This window comes from Gymnoscopelus braueri, assembly GCF_963280865.1.
Source record: "Gymnoscopelus braueri genome assembly, chromosome: 13".
In the NCBI taxonomy this organism is placed as follows: domain Eukaryota; kingdom Metazoa; phylum Chordata; class Actinopteri; order Myctophiformes; family Myctophidae; genus Gymnoscopelus; species Gymnoscopelus braueri.
In genome coordinates, this window is record NC_137615.1 from 33,108,037 (window position 1) to 33,126,227 (window position 18,191).

The window sequence follows — 18,191 nt, forward strand, 5'->3', positions numbered from 1 at the left end:
CTCCCAAGTTCATTGATTCTTTTATTAAACATTTTGTTTCCACCGTACCTGCATTTCCTAAAGACCCTACACATGTTCTAAACATTTCTACAACTAGGAATTCTTAGGACTTTGAGTATGTTGTTCTGGTGATTTAATATAAATGGTCTGTGAAGAAGAAAAATCTGTTACAATTACTTCGATTTTGAGGTACAAAATAAGCTAGTTTGCCTGGACTTAGTAGCCTACACTCTCCATTGTCATCTTACATATATTCAGTGGTAGAACAGAACTTACGTATTTACTTGAGAACTGTACATTCTTTGACTATCTGTACTTTACTTGAGTAGGCCGTATATACAGGGAGAACAATAAAGGACCAAGAATTGAGCCCTGTGGAATTTAGAGGCGAGTGACAGCACACAGCTGATGAGGTGAAGGGTTGAGGGTTAACCCCGCAACTGATGTCAGATCCAATTCTTCCTCTGTTACCCCAGGTGGAGGAGTGAAACGAAAGCGCTGGAGGAGAGAGGTGAAGAAGAGGAAGAGCTCCATCCTCTCTCCCGGACACGCCCTACGACCTGGGAGAGACAGCACAGAGCCACAGTTTCGGTAGATGCAATAAGTGATTCATATGGATTTAGACCAGTGGTTCTCAAAGTGGGGTCCGGGGACCCCCAGGGGTACTTGAGGGGGTTCCAGGGGGTCCCCAGCTAAATGATGAATAGGAACTAAATGGACACTTATGGGTCTGTAACTCTGAGAGTGTACAAATGGAACCAAATGGACCCTAACGGGTCCATTTGGTTCCATTTGTACACTCTCAGAGTTAAATTAATATTGATTTTTACAATGAATTGGGGTCCCAGAGATATAAATGCCATTGGGGGTCCGTAGCCTAATGCATGTCAAACTGGGGGTCCTTGAAATTAAAATGGTTGAGAATCACTGCTAGAGAGCCGTAAAAAATCTTCTCTTATGGGGTTCCCTGGCTTATCTTTTCAAATGGGGGTCCGCGGGCTAATGAGTGTCAATTTGGGGGTCCTTGACATGAAAAAGTTTGAGAACCAATGATTTAGATACACATGACATCTAATTGCAATGTCAGCTCCATACCAGCAGAGAAGGGCATAAATGCATCTTTCTTCACAAATTTGCCATTCTCATCTAAGAAGTGTGCTGGGTTGAATGTGTATGGATTCTTCCATTCATTCTCATAATTTAGAACAGACATCAGAAGGGGAAACACAGTTGTTCCCTGTTATCAAAAACAGAAGAGTTGATCAAGGACAAAGACTAATTTCATCAATTTAACTGAAAACATTAACTGAATCATCTAATCATATCCGACCTTCTTGATGAAATAGCCCTGAAATGTGACATCTCGGTTGGTGGCATGAGGAATGGACGACGGGACAATGTTTGCAAGTCTCTGGGTCTCATGAACGACTGCATCAGTGTAGGGCAGGTTCTTCCGGTCCTCTACAAGCACCTGACGACTTCCAATCACCCTGCTCAACTCTTCTTGAACTTGATCTGGGAAAACAAAAGAAGTCAATGACTGACTTTCTCCCACATGGGCATCATTTTGGGGGGCATGGCAACTGCCACCCCCTAGCTTTCACATTTAACCAAAACATTCTGGACTTTTAATAATATATTTTCGAATATTTTTTTTGCAGATTAATCAGATTTTAGATTGACATTAAAGACACTTGTTTGTGCCCCCACACACGTGCGTGCGTGCGTGCGTGTCCTTGTGCACTTTTTACTTCAGTGCTTACCCTGTATTTGTGGATATTTGGCCATGAACAACAAGCCCCATTTCAATGTAGTTCCAGTGGCATCAGTCCCTGCAGCAAACATGTTGCCCACTGAATATATCAGGTTCTCTTCATGATAGTAAGAGTCCATCTTACCAGAGTCCTACAAGGAAACAGACACGACGCGCACATTGTAGAACAAATATGTAACAGTGTAGCTACTGTAGCCGTTTCTTCTTTAGAAGAATGATAACGAGCAGAAACTGTCGGGCAGAAACCTTGTACAGAATGTTTATTACGTCATTTCGATTTTTTTTTAAGTTAAAGTGGTTAGGTCTGTTGGTTTTATAAATATTTAACCAATAAAAACTATCAACAAGTGCTTGTGACTAAATAATAACTACATTGAATCCATTGGACTACAGGTTCTTTTTTTCTATTTTCCTGAATAGTAACCGTTCTGGACATGAGGTTTCCACCCAACAGCAACAATTTTATATTGACATTTCCATACCTCATCTTTCTGCTTACGCATCAGAAAAGAATCCACAAACCCCCTGCACATCTGAGGGTTCAGAGTCTTGTTCAGTTGTTTTACCAAGTCTTTTATGGCGCTTATTTGCTTTTGATTATTAGCCATGAACAGCCTACGGTTCCTTATCCACTTTCCCAGCCAAGGAAACATGTTGTACAGCTGTCAAATAAAGTAAAGGAAAAAAGATTGTCAAGGCAATGTCAACTTGATGTTTATTCATGAAAGATGACAATAGATGGAGCACCACTGACATTGTTCCACAGCAACTGACAATATAAAAAATCGGACGGTACCATCTTGATCACTTGACTATAGAGATAATGTGTACTGATGTGCATGATGTTTGGACAAAATGTGTAGGAGTAATATAAAAATGAAAAATCGGCCTCCTGGTGGCGCAATAATAGGGCAATGTTAAAAGGGTGGCGTTTGTTCTTCAACGTAGTGCGAATGTGCATGCAAAGTTCCACCGCAATCGGACGCTGCGTTCATGATTTGCGGCATTTTGTTCAAAACGGGCCACTCCTGCAAACTTTAGATGTCAATGTTAGCCAATCAGGATAGAATATGAAAAATCAAATAGATCCATCTTGATCACATGACTATAGAGATCATCTATACCGATTTGAGTGAAATTTGGATAAAATATGAAAGTTTAATCTCAAATATGTGTTTTACATAAGTTGGCCTCCTGGTGGCGCTATAAAAGGCTAATGTGAAAAATGCAGGGCAGATGTTTTTCCTTGGCCTCTAGGGAGTATGCGTGCAAAGTTTCACGCAGATCGGTGCAGTTACAGTTAAAAACGCAAATTGGCCTTTTATAGCGCCACCATGAGGCTGATTTGAAAATCTTCAAGTGGCATTTCTTCCTCGGCCTAGTGGGAATGTGTGTGTGAAATTTCACGGAAATTGCAAGCTTTGTGCATAATTTGAGGCATTTAGTTCAAAATGGACCAATCCTGCAAACTTTGGAAGCCAACCTTAGCCAATCAGGATGGAATATGGAAAATCAGACAGATCCGTGTTGATCAAATGAATATAGAGATACTGTGTACCGATTTGCGCGATGTTTGGATAAAATCTGTAGGAGTAATGTAAAAAAATGGGTTTTGCAGAAATTGGCCTCCTGGTGGCGCTATAACAGGGCCATGTAAAAAAAAAAAAATTGGGGCAGAGGTTCTGAATTGGCATCCAGGGAGAGTGTGTGCACAGTTTCGCAGCGACCGGGCCAACGGTGCCCGAGATTAGCTGTTCACAGACAGATGGACACACGGACACACGGACGGACGGACACACACACGGACGGACGGACAAGGGGTAAAACATACTCTCTCGCCATGCCTTTTGGCCTGGCGGAGACAAAAATAAAAGAGTAATAATAATATGCTTACGTGTATTGATGCAGAACCGACAATGCGTATGTTCTCATTGGTCCAATTCACCATGTCTTTGAATTGTGGGTCAGTGTATTCAAATCTGTTTCCATACACAATTGATGAGATAATATTGGATGCAGCATAATGCAATGGGCGTGTTGTATCAAATGCTTTACCTGTCAAAAGTGACAAACAAAAAAGAGAGCATATGGTATATGTATTTCTTTGGTGGCTTAGAAGTAGCTAAAACAATCAACAACAAAAAACACTCCCCACCACTTTAGAGGCCTGGCTTTGTTTCCCAGCAGTGGTGCTTCTGGCTTGGCCAGGCACTCCAAAGAAAACAATTGGGAATATGTTTGTGGTCTACACCTTTCTCAGGCCAAAGGTGGGGGTTGGCAGCAACAGGACCCACAGTAGGGTAGAATGGGGTATGAGCAACTTTTTGCGTTATCACAATCATAAAAATAGAACTTTCAGTAAAATAAATTAAACCATATGTACTAATACTAAAACTTATTGAGCACCTCTAGAAACAATAGATAATGTAGTTCACAAATTATACAATAAAGAAATACTGCAAAGTTGTTTAAAAAACTTTTCACAATGTGATAAATTGTCTCTGTCGTCTGGAAACCTCATAATTTGAGGACCTATTATGGACATATGTCCAAAACTGACAGTTTTCAGGATTAAAAAAAGTAGCAAAAGTAGCAGATCTACAAGCTGAAAACGTGTTGCTTCATGCCGCGTTTTAAGCTTGTGGATCTGCTACTTTTGATACTTTTGTGTGACACTGTAGGATGATCAAGTAGGGCATTCAATTACGAGAAAACACAATTAAGTAAAAAGTTGGAGATAAGAGGTTTCCGCCCGACAGCAACGAAATATAAAGGTGAAATCCATACCGTGTCCATCGTAAACATCTTTTATAATAGGAGTGATCTCTCTGTCCCCAAACTCTTCTGCATGGTTGACCAGGGCCTCCTTCACCGTTCTTATATCCTGACAGGACCACCACTTTCTTGAGGACAAAATACACAGTAAATACAGACCCATATTTCTTTGAAAGCTGAAAGAGAATAAAGAAACAATCAAACGTCATAGAAATAAAGGAAAAGTGATTGGTCACATAACAACAATGAAAAAGCAATACGGTGCAGTACACAGATTTTTTTTTTTTGGTTTCAGATGATATTTCAAAAAAATATTTATGATTATGGAAAATGAAAAAGTGGAATTTAAGCTATAGCTATATTAGACCTGTGCAGTAATAGTTGTTTGTTGTTGTTAAAATAGTTTTTGTTCAGTATCAGGGGTCTTCCTGCTCTCCTGCTCTTTAGTAAAGAGCAAATACATTTTCAGGTTAGGATACCAATTTTATCCAATCAGGAGAGAGAACTCATACAGGATAGGGGATAAACAAGTGAAATTGAAAGTGATGACACAAAGACGGGAGCAGACGAAATTGGAACTGAAACACAACATTTAAGCTGATGAATGGGTACTCTCTCCTTATTGGCTGAAATTGTCTCACCTGTATATTTTCAGTTTACTAAAGATCTGGAGAGAGACAGAGAAACCCCTGTTATTGAACAAACACTCTATAGCAACTATCTGAATATTGAGCTTTAACCTTGTAACAAAAGGTATATAGGATCTACAGATACACAGGTACAGTATTTTGCTTTATAATTTGAAATAATATCGAATCATCCCATAAAGTATGGGTAACAAAATGTATCTAGGCACGAAATAAAATGATACATTCATTCCTTTTTTTATGTTGGGGCATTTATTGACCCTTTATTGACAGTGACAATGGAGAGAGACAGGGAATGTGGAGAGAGTAGACATTCAGCTCTTACCATTCGGATCGCCCCATGTTATTATTTGTATTTGATATATTTTAGTTTTTTTTTTTACGTTCGATGTCCATTATTGGTATCACAATGTAATCCAATATTTATTTTGATGAATAAAATATTATTTGAATCAATCAGTATGGTAGTATGTTGTACTACAGTTATTACTACAGTAATAGTATGTTATACAATATAACAATGTGGTGGTTGGAGCTGGTCTACTCTCCCACTGGTGTCAGGACAAGGTGACAAGTAACCCCTGCAAGAAGGTTAAGCACAATAAGCAGGGATTCCCTCTTGTTTGAGTGGTGGATGTTTGGTCTCCAATGCAGGAGACCTTGGTTCGAACCCTTGGTATTAAAGTTGCAATTACCTCTCTCTGTCAGCAGAGGTCATAAAACACACATTGTAGCTTTAATCTTAAAGCAACTTTCACTTAATAGTTGAGTGATATTTGACCAGGAGTATCTATACTTTGACTCAAGTACTGGGGTTCAGTAGAGTGGTCTGCTGCCACTCTTATTTCTTTGAAAACACAACTAAAGACCTTTCTGTTTGCCGCTGCCCTTGATTGAGTTACTTTAATTATTTTTTCTTCTCTTCTGCACTGTAATTGTATGTTATTTTTTACTTCTTTTGTTTTATGCATCCTAATGTCATTGTATCTTGATGTTCTGTGTAAAGCACATTGAATTGCCTTGTTGTTGAAATGTGCTATACAAATAAAACTGCCTTACCTTGCCTCACTTTGTCCACCACTGACTGAGTATACTGTGTATATCACCTCCTCAAAATATTTTAAATATAATTCAAAGAACCGAGGCACAGCCCACGTTTAACCACTTGAACCCCAGCATGCCTATCCTGGGAGGGGGGCTTTCTCCCAAAATCTACAAGCTCGATCAGCAATCTTCTAGATCCGCTATTTTTTGTCAAAGATGGTGTAGGTGGTGAAGATGTAGTAGACGTAAAAAGAGGTCCAAGTACAGATGTAACTCAGGTCTGTTTCACTAAGACTGGATGGTTTCAGAGGTTAAACTCACCTCACAAAGTGTGTTATGGGGTCTGTGAAGATCTAGCTGCAGCAGGTTACCCAGCAGAGGCAATGGCCTTGGTCCAGGAGGTTCCATCACCTGTTTGTGGTTACTGGAGCTGTAGGAAAAGAGGTAGATAACCAGAAGAACCACAACAGTCCCCAGCAAGATTGTGGAACTAGTGGAATGGAGGAAGATCAAATTGTCAGACAGAGACATTGTTTTCTTTTTTACTTATAGCTCTCTCAGCTGTAGCAGCAAACACTGTTTGTGCTCACTTATATATAATGTCCCAATGCGATCACGTGATTTCCAGATTTCCAAATTACTATCTAAAAACAAGTGAAAGTGAGTGTTTGCAGCTCTCTGCCTTGTTACTACTGTATGACAAAACGTACAGAACAATATTATGTTCAGTGTACATTACACAACCTCTGATTTACAGCAGATCCGACCATTTCCAGTAAATGACTCTGGACACCAGGGACGTGCTGGGCTCTTAATTCAGCCTGGGAATGTGGTCGAGGTCCCAAATACTAACCGATGAGGGGTATAGTTTTATTTATAATACAAATATACAATGAAAAATATGCAATAATGATAAAATACTGGAGGTAATGGAAAGAAGAGTTAGGTTGTGGGTGTCTTAGACAGGTACAATAGCTTTGCCCTTTGACTTCACCATGGAGACAGATACGGGGACAGAAAACATTATTTCATTACAGGCATTATTATTACCCAGCATCACTAACATAACGTGGGGTAAACGATTAACATGTGTCACTAGAGATCCACCTCAGCCACGAAAACTGTACTTTTGTTTCTATTCAGAAGCCACTGAATATATGCTGTCTAATTAGTGAGAAGCATTCTTTGGCAGGCTGCTGTAGTAGGGCGGGAAATTGCCGTTTTCAATACACGATAGTGCACTTGGTGATACAAGCAAGAAATTTGGCACAGATGACCTTCATATGACCCTAGTTGATAATCAACCTCTGGCCACGCAGAATTCCTAAGATTTCAAGATGGCCACCACCAGTTTTCAAAATGGCTGCAACTTGGCCAATATTTTGCACTAAATTTCTCGCTTGTATCACCAAGTGCACTATCGTATCAATTTTCCGCCCCACTACTGGGCAAGCTTCATGCTGGGATTGAAGCCTTGTTCTAAAATTCTGCCAATGCTGTGTTGCCATTACCAAAAACACTGCCTGCCTGCTACAGGACTCTCTGAGGTCATTAGTGTTCACGACTGCATCACATCCTCTGCAGACAGAGAACAGTGGGTCACCTGCAATCAAATGTGTGTGTGTGTGTGTGTGTGTGTGTGTGTGTGTGTGTGTGTGTGTGTGTGTGTGTGTGTGTGTGTGTGTGTGTGTGTGTGTGTGTGTGTGTGTGTGTGTGTGTGTGTGTGTGTGTGTGTGTGTGTGTGTGTGCGCGCGTGTGTGTGTGCGTGTGTGTGTGTGTGTGTGTGTGTGTCAAGCTAATGGAGAAGTGTGTGTGTGTGTGTGTGTGTGTGTGTGTGTGTGTGTGTGTGTGTGTGTGTGTGTGTGTGTGTGTGTGTGTGTGTGTGTGTGAAGCTAATGGAGAAGTGTGTGTGTGTGTGTGTGTGTGTGTGTGTGTGCGCGTGTGTGTGCGCGTGCGTGCGTGCGTGCGTGCGTGCGTGCGTGCGTGCGTGCGTGCGTGCGTGCGTGCGTGCGTGCGTGCGTGCGTGCGTGCGTGCGTGCGTGCGTGCGTGTGTATTGCATGCAGAGTGAAAGTTTTCAGCTCTGCCTTGTTACTACTGTATGACAATACAATGTTCAGTGTTCATTACACAACCTCTGCTTTTCAGCAGATCAGGCCATTTCCAGTAAATGACACTCGACACCAGGGACTCAGCCTGGGAATCTCAGATAGAGAGGCCCGCGCGACGAGGTCCCAAATACTAACCGATGAGCGCGGTATACAGTAGTTTTATTTACAATACAAATATACAATGAAAAACATACAATAATGATAAAATACTGGAGGTGGAAAGAAGAGTTAGGTTTTGGGTCTTGTCTTAGACAGGTACAATAGCTTATAATTTAGTAGCAGCTTAAAAAATGTGCAGGTAATGTGCAGAATATGCAATCACTTATCAATAGCAGCAGTGCTCAATCAAATGCGCAAGAGGAGTCAAGCATATATACATAGAATAGGAAATAGAATAGGAAATTATGAATAGGTGAAGTATGAACATGATTACATGCAAAATGAGTCTGCATGCAATCAGAACTATGTATGATGACCCTGTGAACATTTTGAGAGTTCAGTAAACAATAACTTTTTTACTGATACTATAATATTGTGATGCCTAGATTGCATACATATTGTTATAAATGTCCTTTAAGCCCATGTGGGGTTCCTGGGCACCAGGAAAGATGCATAACACTTTGACCACTTTAACCCTGGTGTCCTGGTTTTGGGGATGTCATTATTGGCAGAAAATGTCATTCATTGCTATAATGGAAGATCTACTACAAGGACACAACAATAATTGCAATTACACTTTGTGACTTGTGAGCTTGTAGATTGTTATTTTTGCATGACATAATCATATGACTAAAGTATAAAATAGGATAAGATAGAATTCGATTATTACGGGGCCAGAGCTCAGCTCTGGACCTGTTTTATTATTCGCTTTATTCTGTCACTTCTGCCACTTTTCGCAGTTCTGGCTGAACCGTGCTGTTGCTTTTTACGAAACTTGGCCATATGGTAGATGGTCATGAAAAACGATCAAGAAATAATTCTCACACTCTTTCGTCCAAAGGTGGCGCTATAGCACTCAATTGAAAAATGCCAACTTTGAACAGGTACAACTCATGCCCTGTTTGACCTACAGCCATGAAACTTGGATACACATATGCGTCTCTTCATGCTGAACAACTTTCACCCGCTGACCTTTTGACCTCTGACCTTTAGATCTCCCACCATTTTGAATTATATGAAAAACAGTCATTGGCTCCTAACTTCTGCATTTTTTCACTTAGAAAAAATCCGCTCCCATCGTTATGTCGGCAGAGGTCCAAAGTTCATGTGTAAAGAGTTTTTTGCAGATTACTCAAAAATCCCAGGAGGAGTTAGGTTTTAACTATTGCAGTTTTATGAAAATTATTCATCTGCCCCTAACACATACATGCAAGACTCACATTTCTTTGAAACTTTGCAGTAATGTAGAGGGTCATTCCAAATATCACTGAAAACAATCTCACTCCAATTGGCCAAAGGGGGGCGCTATAGCATTTTTTTTTTAATGCAAACTTTAAACAGGCAAAAGTCATGCCTCGTTTGGCCGAAAGTCGTGAAACTTGCTTACACTTGTGCCTTGACTCATGAGGAACACATCTATCGCTTTGATAGATTTTTCAGCTATTTGCGTGAAATGGTATCATCTGTGTGACCTCCGTTTTCACTGGATCAGGTCTGTTGGTCCAATGGCTTCCCGCTTAAATGAATGCCTCACAACCTCAAGGTTGCCGGTTGAAGCCTCACTTGGTGCAAATTTCATTTAAAGTGCATTGCAAACAACAAGACTGTATCAATGAATACATGTGCAATTGTTAAAGATAACATGAAATGCTTATTTGAGAGTGTGTTTTTTCAATGTATAACATTATTCATTGTGAAAATAGCCGATCTACAATCTCACAACTTTTCATGTTTTGTGAGCTTGTAGATCGGCTACTTTCACTAGTTTTGGTTCTGAGGAGATGTACAATTTCTTCATTGGTAAATGGTTTGTGAACGAGTGATCTTAGTGTTAGTGAAACAGGGGCTTGGTTCATGACAGAAGGCAAGAGTCTGGACAAAGCTATAGCACTATAGGTAGTGTTGCAGCCTATTAGTCCGAAGGTTGAGAGATCGAATCCTGTTAATGGCAATAGGTTGAGATGTCCAATCAAACCATTCTGTTTCCATCTCTCTCTCTCTTCAATCTATTCCTTTTCCATGTCTGTCTCTTCTATCTCTATCTCTATCTCTATCTATTCTGTCTCTCTCTCTCTCTCTCTCTCTCTCTCTCTCTCTCTCTCTCTCTCTCTCTCTCTCTCCAGTTTCCATGTCTGTCTCTCTCTCTCCAGTTTCCATGTCTCTCTCTCTCTCTCCAGTTTCCATGTGTGTCTCTCTCTCTCTCTCTCTGCCTCTCTCTCACTGCCTCTCTTTCTCTCTCTCTCTCTCTCTCTCTCTCTCTCTCTCTCTCTCTCTCTCCTCTCTCTCTCTCTCTCTCTCTCTCTCTCTCTCTCTCTCTCTCTCTCTGCCTCTCTCTCTCTCATCATCATGTAGATCGGCTACTTTCACTGGTTTCTGTTCCGAGGAGACATACAATTTCTCTATCGGTAAATGGTTAGGGAACCAGTGATCTAGAGTAGTTAGCGAAACAAAGGCCTGGTCCGTCAGGGACGGAAAGACTTATATATATCAACAGACACTACCAGGACTATCATATCTCTAGCTCAATGAGAAGAAAGGCAGCCTATGAGTCCGGAGGTCACCGTTTCGATCCCTGTCCCCGACGATGTGTTGAGGCGATCATGATGATCTGTCTCCCTATCTCTCTCTCTTCAGTTTCCATGTGTCTCTCTCTCTCTCTCTCTCTCTCTCTCTCTCTCTCTCCAGTTTCCATGTCTCTCTCTCTCTTCAATCTATTCAGTTTCCATCTCTCTCTCTCTCTCTCTCTCTCTAGTTTCCATGTCTCTCTCTCTCTCTCTCTCATCTCCAGTTTCCTTCTCTCTCTCTCTCTCTCTCTCTCTCTCTCTCTCTCTCTCTCTCTCTCTCTCTCTCTCTCTCTCTCTCTCTCTCTCTCTCATCTCCAGTTTCCTTGTTTACTGCGCACGACATAGCCCCTACGGAACGGAGGGCGAGGTTTTGACTAGCAAGAATATGTGGCTAATATTGAGCCACTTGTTTGGGTTTAATCCAACTAAGACAAGTAGCATATCCAATCCAACCTAGCAGTGCATGTAAAATGTATTAATTTCGCTGGCTGCAGACTGCAGAGATAGGGCAACAGCGCAGGCCAGCGCAGCCTCGTGCTCATGGCAGATTAGCGACCCGACCAGGCTGTGTCTGGCCTTGAAATGCAGTTCTCTCTGTCTCTCTGTCTCTGACGTTGAATTGTGGGCGTGCACTCCCCAAATATTTTAAAGGGGGGCGGGGCTAAGGCCAAATGCCTCAAAGCTGTTTGTAGAGACGGGACTTCGTCACCCGTTTAATAAAAGTACTGACATTTTGAAATACTCCAATAAACAAAACTGTACTTAGGTACACTACTTGAGCAAATGTACTTAGTTACTTTACCGTTTACACCACTGCCCAGAACTTTCCAGAACCTGAACCCTTACAGAACCTGTGAAGCTCTGTGATGTTTTATTCCTCAAGTTTCCTGACTGACTGACAGACAGACAGACAGACAGACAGACAGACAGACAGACAGACAGACAGACAGACAGACAGACAGACAGACAGACAGACAGACAGACAGACAGACAGACAGACAGACAGACAGACAGACAGACAGAAAATACTTTGAGATGTATCTTATATCCCATTATATAACAGGGTTACTATCATAGGGTTATTGGTGTGCTGTATGGTATACTTAAAGCATAATTATATATATTTCTTTAGCACAGACATTATCAGCCCTTATCATTTCAAGGACCCCCAGTCTGACATGTATTAGACCACAAACCCCCATTTTAATAATAATAATAATAATAATAATAAACTTTATTTGTATAGCACCTTTCATGACATGAAATGCAGCTCAAAGTGCTTTACAGAGCAAGAATACAATTACAGTTAGAACCAATTTAACAATAAAGCAGACAAAAATAAAATAAAATAAAATAAAAGCAAAGGCAAAAGCAAAGGCATAAAACAACATTAAAATAGGGAATACAGTGAGGAATTAAAAATCAACCAAAGAATCAGCTAAAAGCAAGAGTGAAGTAATAGGTCTTGAGCTGTGCTTTAAAGCTATCGACAGAGGCTGCCTGTCTTAAGTGTAATGGGAGTTTATTCCACACTGTCGGTCCGTAAAAGCAGAATGCTGCTTCACCGTATTTTTTATATGTCATTGTAGGCACCTCGAGCAGGTCAGCACTTGAAGACCTGAGGGCCCGGTTTGGAACATATCTCTCTAGGCAGTCGGAGAGGTAGGAAGGTGCCAGACCATTTAGAGCTTTATAAACTTTTAAAAGAATTTTAAAATCAATCCTAAAAACAACCGGGAGCCAGTGTAGTGAAGCAAGAACTGGAGTGATATGTTCTCTCATCCTGGTTTTAGTTAAAATTCTGGCTGCCACATTTTGAACAAGTTGTAATCTGTCAGTTGTTTTCTTTGGCAGGCCAGAGTAGAGTGCGTTGCAGTAATCAAGCCGAGAGAAAACAAAAGCGTGGATCAGCGTTTTTGCATCGTCTAACGACAGATAGTCTCTAATTCGCGCAATATTTCTAAGATGAAAGAAAGCAATCTTGGTGACATGATTAATGTGTGTATTGAAATTCAATTCAGAATCGATAATCACCCCCAGGTTCTTTACTGTGGTGTTACTTTCTACAGCCAGGTTACCAAGTCTACTTGTTATTGATTCTCTCTGCTCACTGGAGCCAATTATGAGAACTTCTGTTTTATCCTCATTTAGCTTAAGAAAGTTCTCACTCATCCAGCATTTTATACTGGACAGACAGGTCAACAATGGGTCTAGAGTGCAGGGGTCGTCTGGAGCTACTGAAAGATACAGCTGGGTATCATCAGCATAGAAATGGAAGTTCACTCCGTGATCGGCGATGAGTTCTCCCAGCGGTAGTATATACAGGGAGAACAATAAAGGACCCAGAATTGAGCCCTGTGGAATACCAGAACAGATGTTGTGTTTGTCTGAGTCAAAGTTAGCTAGACTGACAAAATAGCTTCTGCCTGTTAGGTAAGAGTGAAACCAAGACAAGGCTGTGCCTGACAAACCAATCCAGTACTCCAAACGTTGTAGTAGAATTGTGTGATCAATCGTATCAAAAGCAGCGGTTAAGTCAAGAAGTAGGAGAACAGATACATTTTTGTCGTCAGCGGACACCCAGATCATTAATTACTTTTACAAGTGCTGTTTCTGTACTATGACCTTTCCTGAAGCCAGATTGGAATTTGTTATGAACCTTATTGTTCTGTAGGAACACATCCAGTTGATGAAAGATAGTTTTTTCTAAGACCTTGCCCAAAAATGGCAGATTTGAGATTGGTCTATAATTACCCAGCACCAATGGATCAAGGTTGTGTTTCTTGAGTAGCGGCCTGACTACAGCCGTTTTCAGTGAGTCTGGAAAGACGCCTGAAAGTAGAGAGCTGTTTACAATTCTTAGGATATCTCCAATAACACTGTCTAAAACCTCTTTGAGAAACGGGGTGGGTACTACATCCAGTGAGCAAGATGATGATGTCATCTGTGATATAGTTTTACGGAGTTCCTCTTCATTAATTGCACAGAATGATATTAGGCTTCCTCTGGAGGGATCTACATTTTTGCACCATGCACCATTTGCCGCATTTGCAGTGCTAGCAGCAGCATTCATAATACCAGCTCGAATGCTAAAAAAATTGTTTTCAAAAAAGGATGCAAACTCATCACACTTAGCTTTAGAAGCAGGGAGCGACTCCTTGTAAGCCTGGGGGGGGTTTAAGAGATGTTCAATGGTAGAGAATAAGACTCTGGCATTTTGCTTGTTGTCATTGATAATGCGTGAAAAATATGCCTGCCTTGCCAAGCGCAGTGCTTTGTTATAGGCCACTGTTGACTTCTTAAAGATCTCTAGGTGGACAGTGAGTTTGTTTTTTCTCCAAATTCGCTCAGCTTTATGACATTCTTTCTTGAGTGAGCGCATGTGCGCGTCGATCCAGGGTGTTACTCTAGAGTTAAGTTTCTTTTTAGTTTTCATAGGAGCCACTATGTCGAGAGCTGACTCTAATTTGAGATTAAAATGTTGAACCATATCATTCACTGAGGGAGCATCAAGTAGGGGGGGCACCTGCACACACGCCAGATGACGAGGAAACTCGTTTGCTGCAGATGAGCTAAAAAAACGTTTTTTTATAGTATATTCTGTATTGTTTTTCCCTAGATCAGAGACAGTCATATTAAAACACAATAAATAGTGGTCTGTTAGTTCGGGCTTATCAATAATACTGTCAACAGTGATATTCAAACCTTTAGTGATCACCAAGTCCAGGGTATGGCCATGTTTATGTGTTGGCCCAACAACATGTTGAATAAAGTCAAAGTTGTGCAGTAACTGTAGGAAACCCATAGCCACAACATCCGAAACAATGTCAACATGTAGATTAGCATCTAATCAGAGTTCTGTCATAATTAGTGGAACAGATAGATAAAAGTTCTGATATTTCTGTTAGAAATAAGGCTTTGCTGCACTAATGCACTAATGCACTAATGCTATTTTTATATCTGGGACCCCATCTACAATTCACAATCACACACACACACACACACACACACACACACACACACACACACACACACACACACACACACACACACACACACACACACACACACACACACACACACACACAATAATAATCTCAGTTATAATATTTTTTGAATGAGCACATATTTATTCCCAAAATTCTACAATCAGTGCAAATGAAAACTCTCACAAATATTATATTTAAGCTGTTGATATAAATGACAGTAGTTAATTGTTTTCATAAATTGTTCTCCTGAGGTCGTGATCTCCTATCTCAGATTTCCACATTCTTCTCATGATGTACAAGGCTTTACAGGAAAGTGCTCTCTAGATCCCACTAAATCTACATTGATTTAGTCGACTTAAGTTTGGCAGGCCTTGATTAATGGGGTAATGGCTGATTGATACTTAGCTCTGTGCCGAAAATAGCCGATCTACAAGCAGACGCGTTGTAGTTGTGAGCTTGTAGATCGGCTATTTTCAGAAGCATTAAATGACTTGTCTTAGTTCTACTGGATCTCTTGTCCACTAGTCCTCCCTAACATTTTAGTCTAGTCTTTATTTTATTTATTTTTTGACGAAATTGTCAGTATATTTAGTCATAGTTTTATTCATCATCACTTAGGTTTTATTTAGTTCTCGTCAGTGAAAAAATGTAGTCGACGAAATCAACACTGGTCCAGATGTTGCTGGGGTAAATATTCTGTCACATGAGACAGTGTTACATAATGATGTGTTATAGTTCAGATCAAATCGACGACATATTTATTTTGTAGTGTCCTCTCTGTCATGGCAGGTCATACGCCGTTTATCCTCTTTGGTCATCTCTGGTGTTGGGCTGTGGTGGGCCGTGCTGGGCGCAAAGTTGAGAAAGCTAGCTAAGTTCCTGTCTACTTGGCCTGCCAGTAACTTATCTTTTAATCAGTTATTTTCAACCACAAACACATACACTTCTCCTTCTGGTGCACCAGTGGCCTCGGCACGTCTCAGTGTCCGGGGTGCTCCCAAAAGCCTGAGTAGATGATAAAATTACCCTTTTCCTTTTTTTTGGGTGAAATATCCCTTTAATAGTGGAGAGAAAATATAACACTTATAAAGAAGAAATATGGAGATACAAGGTGTCTACATGACAGCAATGATATACAGATAAAAAATGCAATAACATAAATATAATACAATAAAAATATGATATACTGGTTATATTAAACATTATCATGAAAACATACAATAGACACAATAGTGCTTTTGAATGCGTCTTTATTGACAACATGAATATGAGCATTATGGAAGCTCTTTAATGTAATGCTACCAGGACCAGTGGTGGAAGAAATACTCAAATTTTTACTGGAGTAAAAGTACAAATACACTTAACAGGTACAAGTTAGAATTTAGACATTTACACTCTAATCCACAATGACTTACAAGTGTAACCACAATGTGGAAATACTCTGTTACAATAAAATACCTGAAAAAGTACAAAAGTATTGTCATAAAAACATATATGTACATTACGCAGAATGGACTATTTAACTTTTTTCATTTGTCAAAATCTCTCGAAAATAGCAGATCTACTACAAGATCATAACAAGATGCATTGCAACACATTGTGAGCTTGTAGATCTACTATTTTGGAAGAAACGAAGTATGACATTGTTCTTCAATGGTTAATGTATGTTTTGTATTATAGTATACATTTATAAAGTAACTAAAGCAGTTGGATAATTGTAATGGAGTAAAAAAGTACAATAGTTGTAATGTAATGGATTGTCAAATTAATATGTATTTGGCTGCAGACCCCCATCTGAAAATATTTGGAGCCAGAGAGACCCCCATAAGAGAAGATTGGTGATTTTCTATTTTCAAAATTATTCGACATTTCTCATTGTTTATTTTTAATTAGCAGATATAAAATCTCACAACACATAATTGTGAGCTTTGTAGATCAGCTATTAATGAATAGGAAGTAAAAATTGTGGTTAAATGATGATAATGATGATGACTATGAAGATGATGATGATGATGATGATGATCATTATTATTAAAATAAAAGTATCTCTAAATTGTACTTAAGTAGAGTATTTGAGTAAATGTACTCAGTGAGTTTTAGCAGTGTCAGTAGCAGTGTTACATAGAATAGAGCAGAAAACCACTGAATGTGTTGTGATTGTGTAAGTCATCATGGAGCCTCTTCCCACCAGGTAGCCTCATGTCTACTTTGTCTCCCTGCTCCATCTCTACTATCACTCCATTAGATATGTATTCAAACGCTATATGGTTGTTTTGTCCAAAGTTATAAATGAGTGGGTGATTATCTTTATACATGTAGATCGACACAGAGTCTGATGGTCCCCAGTTAGCTGCAGTGAATCTGAAGTAATAAACTCCTTTCACTGGAGATCGGAAAGAACCTACAAAACAAGGACACACACACACACACACACACACACACACACACACACACACACACACACACACACACACACACACACACACACACACACACACACACACACACACACACACACACACACACACACACACACACACACACACACACACACACACACAGAGATGATGCTGCTGACACTTTTAAACACTGTTACAGTAACTACTTAATCTCTATTTTTTTTAAAGGAAAGATTTTCAAAGATTTTCAAAAAAGCCGATCTACGAGCTCAAATATATTTTAGAAGATTGTTTGAACATTTTAGCCTGTAATGACGCAGCAGAGTTAACCCTTCACATGCTGTTACTGATGTTTTCACAGAGATGTACGTTGTGTCATTAGTTGGTGAGAGAGAATTGATTGTGTAAATTCTATTAACATAATGAACTTAATCACTTAATGTAAAGCTCATTAACATAATTAATGTCATCACTTAATGTATGTGCACTAACATACTTAACGTTATCACTTAATGTAAGCTCATTAACATAATTAATGTCATCACACTTAATGTAAAGTGTATTAACATAATTAATGTAATCACTTGATGTAAAGCTCAATAACATAATTAATGTAATCACTTATAAAGCTCATTAACATAATTAACTTAATCACTTAATGTAAAGTTCATTAACATAATTAACTTAATCACCACCTACCTACCTGTAGATGTATTGTAGGCATTGCCGAT

The 18,191-nt window shown here is 39.8% G+C and overlaps 1 pseudogene across 1 annotated transcript; it reads right to left on the reverse strand.

Moving 5' to 3' along the window:
- Positions 1-381: 381 nt before the first annotated feature.
- Positions 382-17,286, reverse strand: LOC308099519 (cytochrome P450 2K4-like; annotated as a pseudogene). Its single transcript has 9 exons — positions 17,183-17,286; positions 6,562-6,670; positions 4,562-4,725; positions 3,669-3,829; positions 2,257-2,436; positions 1,764-1,905; positions 1,331-1,515; positions 1,096-1,237; positions 382-560 (listed from the first exon to the last, which is right to left on the reverse strand). The product of its transcript is annotated as a cytochrome P450 2K4-like (transcript).
- Positions 17,287-18,191: the final 905 nt, after the last annotated feature.